The sequence below is a fragment of the Dendrobates tinctorius genome, unplaced genomic scaffold (assembly GCF_039654945.1).
Source record: "Dendrobates tinctorius isolate UK_male_01 unplaced genomic scaffold, ASM3965494v1 ptg000032l, whole genome shotgun sequence".
NCBI classification, from domain to species: Eukaryota; Metazoa; Chordata; class Amphibia; order Anura; family Dendrobatidae; genus Dendrobates; species Dendrobates tinctorius.
Window position 1 is genome coordinate 37,829,074 of NW_027361700.1, and position 10,618 is coordinate 37,839,691.

Here is a 10,618-nt window from a genome sequence, read left to right on the forward strand (position 1 = left end):
GGAGACCGCAGACAGGTAGCAGTGGTCCTGGAGACCGCAGACAGGTAGCAGTGGTCCTGGAGACCGCAGACAGGTAGCAGAGGTCCTGGAAACCGCAGACAGGTAGCAGAGGTCCTGGAGACCGCAGACCGGTAGCAGAGGTCCTGGAGACCGCAGACCGGTAGCAGAGGTCCTGGAGACTGCAGACAGGTAGCAGTGGTCTGGAGACCGCAGACAGGTAGCAGTGGTCCTGGAGACCGCAGACAGGTAGCAGAAGTCCTGTAGACCACAGACAGGTAGCAGAGGTCCTGTGACTGCCAACAGGTAGCAGAGGTCCTCTGACTGCCGACAGGTAGCAGTGGTCTTGAAGACAGCAGACAGGTAGCAGTGGTCCTGGAGACAGCAGACAGGTAGCAGTGGTCCTGGAGACTGCAGACAGGTAGCAGTGGTCCTGGAGACTGCAGACAGGTAGCAGTGGTCCTGGAGACTGCAGACAGGTAGCAGTGGTCCTGGAGACTGCAGACAGGTAGCAGTGGGCCTGGAGACCGCAGACAGGTAGCAGAGGTCCTGCAGACCGCAGACAGGTAGCAGAGGTCCTGCAGACTGCAAACAGGTAGCAGAGGCCCTGCAGACCACAGACAGGTAGCAGAGGTCCTGGAGACTGCAGACAGGTAGCAGTGGTCCTGGAGACCATAGACAGGTAGCAGTGGTCCTGGAGACCGCAGACAGGTAGCAGAGGTCCTGGAGACCGCAGACAGGTATTGAGCAGGTTGTGGGGCACAGACCAACTTAGAGTCCTAAAACCAAGATAGAGGTGTGTGCCTGAAAGATATAGGGATACGGAAATGATCACATAGGCTACTTGCAAAGCCCGATCTGAAGCACAGGAAAGTTTAGCGGAGCGGGTAGAAGCGAGCAGAGCGCAGACCAGGGACAGGTGTGTCACACCATTTAAAGCAGGGTTCCCCAACTCCAGTCCCCAAGCCCCATCAACAGATCATGTTTTCAGGATTTCCTTTGTATTGCACAGGTGAAGCAATTATCACCTGAGCAATAGTAAGGAAATCCTGAAAAAATGATCTGTTGGTGGGCCTTGAGGACTGGAGTTGGGGAACCCTGCTTTAAAGGAATATATGGCACAATAGCATCTATACAGTGACACTTACCCCATCTAAATGTCCATAACAGGAGGCTGTAGGGAGACTGATTACTGTAATGTTACAGGGTCCAAGTAAATGGTTGTGCCATGTGCATGTGTGGGAAGAAGGGCCCACGCCGAGTGTCCAGGCTGGAGCCAAGGGGACCGTCACCTAGGTTCCGGGGGAAACTGTTCCCAGGGGACAGAGTTCAGGGACGGACCGTTGAGATGGACAGATGGGCTGGGGGAGGAGTCAGTATAAAAGGGGCGGGGAACGCTAATCACGGTGACTCAGCAGACCGGGACAGAAGCAGCAGGAGACCGTGGGAGCGACTGAGAGCGAAAGCGACCTACCAGAGCCATGAGAGACGTTCCCCCAGGACATCAGAGGGACAGCGCCCAGATGACCGTCCGAGAGCCGCTGTCCCGCTTCAACTCGCGGCCGTTGCCGCCTCTTCCCTGCCCGCGGTTGCGGCCTCTGACCGCAGTCACTCATGTCCGTTGCCGCCTTATCCCTGCCCGCGGCTGCGGCCTGCCCGCGGTCACTTGCGGCCGTTGCCGCCCCATCCCTGCCCGTGGCTGCGGCCTGTCTCCTGCCACCCGCAGCCGCCATGCTCTAACCCGTGGCCGCGGCAAGTCCAGTGCCGTCGGCGGCCACCATTGTCCCGCTCCGGTCCGCGGCAAGGGCTGAGCCGTTGCTTGCCGCGGATTCCCCGTCGCAGCTGTTAGCTGCACAGGTGGCCTGCCAATTGCCACCCCGCCTCGCTGTCATTTGCCCCAGTCCGGGGGCTACGGCCCATCCGTCCAAGGACTCCTCCGAGGCCTGTGGTGCCCCAGTGTCACTAGAGCGTTGGAACACTCGAAGACTACGTCAGCTCTTCAGCAGCTGGGCCCAGCGGCTGCTACGCCGAAGAACCCCTGTCTAGAACGCCGAGGGACGTCAGGACAGCTAAGTTGACTATATAGTTAAGGACCCGTAGTCGGCCAAACCGCGGCCATATAGTGACCGGCTTTCGCCGGACATAGTCGTGTTCTACTCTGTTTGTGTTTGTTTGTATTGAGCCCCTGCGAGGGCAACTCTTGTTACCCCTTTGGTTGGTCAGGCTACGATTGAGGACAGTTTCCTCTAGGCCTATAAAAGTTATTACTAAAAGCACTAAACCGTCTCGCGCCTCGTCACTGCGTCCTGCGTACCTGCTAGTACCACATTTGGTGTAGTCGGCAGGATGCCGTCTCCGAGCGCAGATGGCGGTGTGCCCGACCAGAGTGGGGCTGCGGGTGCTGTTGACAATGGGGGCTGTTATGATTGAGTCACCGTAGGAGGCAAAAATAGAAATGCTAGCTAAGTCCAGAAAACCAGAGAAGTTGGCAGCTATCGGATTGCAGACCCCTGAACCTATCAACACAACTAGCAGTAGCCGTGGGGGGCTCCTACGATGCCCTAGGCCCCTCGATCACAGCCGGAGGACTACATAGCCTAAAGACAGAAAGGGAAATCTAAACTGCCCCAGAGCAGACCCCAAAGCAAAAGGCAGCCCCCCACAAATGATGACGGTGAAGCAAGAAGAAAGAACAAAACACAGACAGAAAGATAGACTGAGCAAAGATGGGGCCCACGCTAGCTTAGATAGGAAAGGACAGGAAGGCTGCTGTCTGCAATCCATGAAAAACCCTATGAAAATAAGAGCCAACAAACTGACAGTAAAAAGGCCCTGAAGACGCTAGGCTTCAAAAAAGCTATGTCAGTACTCAGGAATATTCTGAAGACAGAGCAACACGCAAAAGGAGATTCAGCTCACCCCAGCAGGGAATGGCAGAATCCAGAAAAGCAAGGAAAACAAAACACTAATGCAAAAAGGCAAAGCAGAAATCTTAGCTTTAGATGAGCAGGAATCAGACTGGTTTCCTAGAAGTCCACAGAGAAATCACCCGCAGGCCAGAAGGGCGTCGGCAGCCTTATATCCAGTCATTAACTCCACTCAGCCAGTCATCATCATCAGCCCCAGGTGTTTGACAATCAGGCTCACTACCTTTCTTCACCAGAAGAGGGAGTTCCTCGGGCCTCAGTAGTGAAGGGGAAAATGAACTCACAACAGTACCTCCCCCTTGAGGAGGGGTCACCGAACCCTCAACCACGCCACCAGGGCGATCAGGGTGAGCCCGATGAAAGGCACGGACCAATCTTTTGGCATGAATATCAGAGGCAGAGACCCAGGAATTATCCTCCTGACCGTAACCCTTCCACTTAACCAAATACTGGAGTCTCCGTCTAGCCAGACAGGAATCCAGTACTTTTTCTACCTCATATTCCATGTTACCTTCAACCAATACAGGGTCTGGAGGTGCAACCCCCGGAACAACAGGTTCAACAAACCTCTTCAACAAAGATTTATGGAACACATTATGGATTTTAAATGTGACAGGAAGAGCCAAACGAAAGGAGACCGGATTAATAATCTCCAAAATCTTGTAAGGTCCAATAAATCTAGGCTTAAACTTAGGAGAAGCCACCTTCATAGCAATATTTTTTGATGATAACCACACCATATCACCAACCTTAAATTGGGGACCAAAGGTCCTATGTCGGTTGGAAAACCGCTGGGCCTTTTCCTGGGAGAGAGATAACTTATCCACCACTTGGTCCCAGATCTGGTGCATTCTCTCCACCACAGTGTCAACCCCTGGGCAGGCAGAGGGCTCCACCTGCCCTGAAGAAAATCGAGGATGAAACCCAAAGTTACAAAAAAAAGGAGACATCAAAGTGGCAGAACTAGCTCTATTATTTAAAGCAAATTCGGCCAAGGGCAAAAATGAAACCCAATCATCCTGATCAGCAGAAATAAAACATCTCAAATATGACTCCAAGGTCTGGTTTGTTCTCTCTGCCTGCCCATTGGTCTGAGGGTGAAAAGCAGAGGAGAAGGACAACTGAATTCCCAGCTTGGAACAGAAAGTTCTCCAAAATCTAGACACAAACTGGACTCCTCTGTCAGATACAATGTTCTCAGGAATCCCGTGCAAGCGAACCACCTGTTGTAAAAACAGGGGCACCAATTCAGAGGAAGACAGCAACTTAGGGAGTGGTATAAGATGAACCATCTTAGAGAACCTATCACAAATCACCCAAATAACAGTCATCCTTTGAGAGACAGGCATATCAGAGATGAAATCCATTGAAATATGGGTCCATGGCCTCTTGGGGACAGGCAAAGGCATCAACAACCCACTAGAGCGAGAACACGATTTAGACCGGGAGCACGTCCCACAGGACTGCACAAAATTCCTGACATCACGAGACAAGGAGGGCCACCAAAAAGACCGACTCACCAGATCTCTAGTACCAAAAATACCTGGATGACCAGCCAAAGCAGAGCAATGAACTTCAGACATCACTCTCTTCTTCCACTGGTCAGGAACATACAACTTTCCACTGGGACAACGCTCAGGTTTGTCCTCCTGGAACTCTTCCAGAGCACGTCTCAAATCGGGCGAGATGGCAGAAAGAACTACCCCTTCGCCTAAGATGGTAGCAGGCTTGGTCACCACAGGAGAATCAGCAAAGAAGCTCCTAGAGAGGGCGTCAGCCTTGACATTCTTAGTTCCAGGAAGAAAAGAAACCACAAAATCAAAACGTGTAAAAAACAAGGCCCACCTAGCCTGTCTAGAGTTCAAGCGCTTCGCCGACTCTAGGTAAATCAAATTCTTGTGGTCAGTGAGGACCGCGACTTGATGCTTAGCTCCCTCCAACCAATGTCTCCACTCCTCAAATGCCCATTTCATGGCTAACAGTTCCCGATTCCCCACATCATAGTTACGTTCAGATGGAGAGAACTTTCGGGAAAAGAAAGCACAGGGATTCATTTTAGATGTTACAGGATCCTTTTGGGACAAAACAGCTCCTGCACCAATCTCAGAAGCATCCACCTCTACCTGGAACGGAAGTGAGACATCAGGTTGCCGCAAAACCGGGGCGGAGGTGAATCTTCGCTTCAGCTCCTGAAAGGAAGAAATAGCCTCCGGAGACCAATTTAACACATCATCCCCCTTCTTAGTCAAATCAGTCAATGGCTTGGCAATACTAGAAAATTTTGCTATAACTTTCCGATAAAAATTAGCAAAACCCAAAAACTTCTGGAGGGCCTTCAAAGAAGTGGGCTGAACCCAATCGTAAATGGCCTGTACCTTGGCCGGGTCCATTTCAATAGTTGACGGGGACAAAATAAATCCCAAAAAAGAAATCCTCTGTACTCCAAAAAGGCATGTTGATCCTTTGACATACAGGGAATTCTCCCTCAAGATCCGGAATACAGTCCGAATATGTTCCACATGAGAATCCCAATCCTTGGAGAAGATCAAAATATCATCCAGATAGATAATCAAAAATTTATCGACAAAATCTCGGAAAATATCGTTCATGAAGCAATGGAAGACAGAAGGGGCATTAGTGAGCCCAAAAGGCATCACCAGGTACTCAAAATGTCCCTCCGGACTATTAAACGCCGTCTTCCATTCATCCCCATGCTTAATGCAAATAAGATTATACGCCCCCCTGAGGTCAAGCTTGGTAAACCAGCAAGCACCTTTAACTCTGGAGAATAGATCAGAAATCAGGGGTAACGGATACTGATATTTAACAGTAATTTTGTTGAGAGCACGATAATCAATACAAGGTCTTAATGATCCATCCTTTTTGGCTACAAAAAAAAACCCGGCACCTAAGAGTGACGAGGATGGTCTAATATGACCCTTCTCCAACGCCTCCTTAATATAGGACCGCATAGCCTCGTGCTCGGGTACAGATAAATTGAAGAGCCGACCCTTGGGAAATTTACACCCCGGGCTCAGTTCAATAGCACAGTCATAACTCCTATGAGGAGGCAGAGACGCAGACTCATTCTCACTAAATACATCATAAAAGTCCGCCAAATAATCAGGAACATCATGCGACTGAGGAGAGGTGGAAAACACCGGAGCCTCACTAAAGGCACACCGACAACCCCAACTCACCACAGACACAGATTTCCAATCCAAAACTGGATTATGAATTTGTAACCAGGGAAACCCCAGAACAATAGTATCATGCAGATTATGTAACACCAAAAACCTGCAATTTTCTTGATGGTCTGGGGCGACCCGCATTACCACCTGGGTCCAAAACTGAGGTTTATTTTTAGCCAAGGAGTAGCATCAATCCCCCTCAAAGGGATAGGCGTCTGCAGAGGTGTCATCGGAAATCCACAACGTTTAGCAAAATCCAAGTCCATTAGGTTTAGAGCTGCTCCCGAATCCACAAAAGCCTTGGCGGAAAAAGTGGACAGGGAGCAGATCAGAGTAATAGCCAGAAGAAACTTAGGTTGAACACCACCAACAGAAAACGTGTGTGCAAAGCGTTTCTCGCGTTTAGGACAGACAGAAATAATATGCGAGGCATCTCCACAGAAAAAACACAACTTATTACGCCTTCTGAACTCCTGACGCTGCTCCCCGGAAAAAACTATCACATTGCATAGGTTCAGACATCTGTTCAACAGGTGGCAACACCTCTCGTGCAGCTCTGCGTTCGCGTAAACGCTGATCAACCTGAATGGCTAAAGACATAGAATCGTCAAGACCAGAGGGAACAGGAAATCCCACCATAGTATCTTTTATGGCTTCTGACAACCCCTTCCGAAAGAGAGCAGCCAAGGCATTATCATTCCAGGTAGTAAGTACTGCCCACTTTCGGAATTTTTGACAGTACAATTCTGCAGAATCACGACCCTGGTTCAATGCCAGCAGGGTCTTTTCAGCCTGATCAATGGCATTAGGTTCGTCATACAACAACCCCAAGGCCTGAAAAAATGCGTTCACATTAGTCAGAATAGGATCATCTGGTTTCAAAGAAAACGCCCAATCCTGGGGATCGCCACGCAGCAAAGAGATGACAATTTTAGCCTGCTGCGCGGAGCTCCCTGAAGAGTTAGGCTTCAAGGCAAAAAATAATTTACAATTATTTTTGAAATTCAAAAATTTAGACCGATCCCCAAAAAATACATCAGGTGTAGGAATCTTTGGTTTAGCAGCATGTGAATGAGCAAGGTAGGCGGAAATTCCCCGCACTTCCGCAGCGAGCTGCTCCACACGATCAGACAATTGCTTTATCTCCATTGAGAGAAAAAAAAATTTCCCCTACGGCCTCAGAGATATAGAGGAAAAAATATACACACTTTTTTTTTTTTTTTTATGCAATTCTTTCCTGCTATTGAGTACCCTAGAATCTGCGGTATGGCGGGTGATTCTGTTATGATTGAGTCACCGTAGGAGGCAAAAATAGAAATGCTAGCTAAGTCCAGAAAACCAGAGAAGTTGGCAGCTATCGGATTGCAGACCCCTGAACCTATCAACACAACTAGCAGTAGCCGTGGGGGGCTCCTACGATGCCCTAGGCCCCTCGATCACAGCCGGAGGACTACATAGCCTAAAGACAGAAAGGGAAATCTAAACTGCCCCAGAGTAGACCCCAAAGCAAAAGGCATCCCCCCACAAATGATGACGGTGAAGCAAGAAGAAAGAACAAAACACAGACAGAAAGATAGACTGAGCAAAGATGGGGCCCACGCTAGCTTAGATAGGAAAGGACAGGAAGGCTGCTGTCTGCAATCCGTGAAAAACCCTATGAAAATAAGAGCCAACAAACTGACAGTAAAAAGGCCCTGAAGACGCTAGGCTTCAAAAAAGCTATGTCAGTACTCAGGAATATTCTGAAGACAGAGCAACAGGCAAAAGGAGATTCAGCTCACCCCAGCAGGGAATGGCAGAATCCAGAAAAGCAAGGAAAACAAAACACTAATGCAAAAAGGCAAAGCAGAAATCTTAGCTTTAGATGAGCAGGAATCAGACTGGTTTCCTAGAAGTCCACAGAGAAATCACCCGCAGGCCAGAAGGGCGTCGGCAGCCTTATATCCAGTCATTAACTCCACTTAGCCAGTCATCATCATCAGCCCCAGGTGTTTGACAATCAGGCTCACTACCTTTCTTCACCAGAAGAGGGAGTTCCTCGGGCCTCAGTAGTGAAGGGGAAAATGAACTCACAACAGGGGGCCCCGTTCCAGCATCTCGCTGGGGGCTATGCTAAGTAACTTGCCCCGGTTTTCTGGCTCCAATACACTGCTGTGGAGCTGGACAGAGCGCATGCGGGGCCTCTTCCACATGCATCCGATGACCCCTGATTTAGAGGCTGAGGTGGCCCTCATGGCGCCAGATGGGGATGCCTGGAGTTCAGTGATGTTGAGACCCCCGGGACACCGCAACACCTTTGCCAGGGTCCTGCAGATTCTGGAAGAAACCCACGGGGATCCAACAAACGTGGGAGAGTTGAGGACCCGGTTGTTTAGTCGGATGCAGGGGGAGGGAGAGACCATCACCCAGTACATGAACGCTCTCCAGGAGCTAAACACCGCCATAGAGCGGAAGGACGGAGTAGGGGTAGTGCCCATCGACATTACCCTGCGTGACCTGTTAGTGACTGGACTCCGGGACCCGTTAATCAAGCAGGCATTGTGGGAGCAGATCCGAGTGAACCCACGCATAGCTTTCCCTGAAGTGGGGAGTCAGGCCCGGGTGCGAGAGCAGCAGGAGCAGGGGGTGACGGTCCCCGTGGGGAAGGCCCGGAGCATGGAGGCTTCCGTGGACGTTGTCGGAGAGCCTCAGTGGATTGAGGAAATGAGACAAGAGCTGAAGAGTATCCAGGGTAAGCTGCCCGAAGTGAAGAAGAGAACGGAGCCCGCGCCCGGCCGGCTTGGCTACAATCCCGGGCCCTGGGGGCCTCGCAATACCCGGGGTGGCCGGGCCTCACTGCCCCGGTGTTATGAGTGTGGAGAACTGGGCCACTTCGCACGAGAGTGTCCGCGGCGTGGGAGATACCTACCCCGGCGGACATTCATCTAGAGGGCTCTGGGCATGGGGGACGCTGCTCGGAGCCGGAAGCCACAACAAAGGGTGGTGGAAGTCCCGAAGATCTGGTCGCTAAGTGCCCAATAGTGTGGGCCGAAGTCGAGGGTCGTGCTGTACGGTGCCTAGTGGATACGGGGTCTCAAGTAACAACTATGCCTGCGACTTACTTTCGGCATTTCCCGGAAGCGGCGAGGCCCCAGTGGGGGTCCATGATACGACTAGTAGCCGCAAACCAACTGCCGGTACCTGTCGCAGGAGTGGTGTGGCTCCAGATGATGCTGTGTGGTAAATCCCTCGGCTGCCGGGGAGTGGTCCTAACCCAAGGAGAAACTAACGACCACCATCCAGTTATCTTGGGCATGAACATACTACGGGAGTTCGGCAATCTACTCCTCAACGATCCCACGCAGGAGACCCTGAGCCAGTGGGGTTCTCGTACGGCCCAAGGGCAGGTCTTCCAGCGGTTGATGCGGGAGGCGCGAGTGCTCCAGGAGTGCCAGGAGGGTGAGGCGCTGGGCAAAGTCGTTGCGCCAGCGGCCCCCGCTCGTGCTTCTTCCAGGGCAGACGGTGGTGGCGCTGCCGATCCGCGCCCCGATGCCACTGGAGGGCGTGGAGGTGCAGGTGGAACCATGCTACTCAGACCGCCTGCACCCTGGCATACTGGTAGCCCGCTCCCTGGCCACGGTGTGGGAAGGAACCGTCCTGGTGCGTTGTGTAAACCTGGAAGACCAAGATATCGCCTTGAAGCCCCGGGCCGAAATGGCCAAACTAGTAAGGCCTTTGGAGGAGATGTTGCCGGACCCCGCGGTCCAGTTGAAGGTGCAGCCCGAAGATCCTTGGGCAGTAACGGTACGAACCCTACAGACTGCCGTATCTTCGACCCAGGAGAAAGGTCGAGCCATCCTGGAGAGAATGCGGGCTGAACTTTCCGGCCTAGCGCCTGCCCAACTTCTCCAGGTAGAGACACTTCTCGGACAATACTACGGTGTCTTCGCCAGTCATGAGGATGACTTTGGATGTACCACGGCCATCACGCATGGGATCCCCACGGCGGGAGCGGCCCCCATCCGGGAGCGTTATCGGCAAATACCACCGCAGCTATACGAGGAAGTGAAAACCCTATTAGCTCAAATGCTCCGGAAGAGGGTCATACGAGAGAGCCAAAGCCCCTGGGCAGCCCCCATTGTACTGGTACGCAAAAAAGATGGAACTCTGCGTTTTTGCGTGGATTACCGAAAGTTGAACGCCTGTACCATCAAGGACTCGTATCCACTGCCCCGCATAGAAAAGTCTCTGTCCGCCTTAGGAAATGCAACGTACTTCTCGACTCTAGACCTGGCCAGTGGGTACTGGCAGGTGCCGATGTCGGAGGAAGACAGAGCAAAGACGGCATTTATCCTTCCCATGGGACTGTTCGAGTTTAATCGGATGCCGTTCGGGCTGGCCAACGCCCCAGGAACCTTCCAGCGGTTGATGGAGCGATGTCTGGGAGACCTCAACTTTGAAGCCACGTTGATATACCTGGACGATATCATCATCTATTCCGCCACATTCGAGGACCACCTGTGG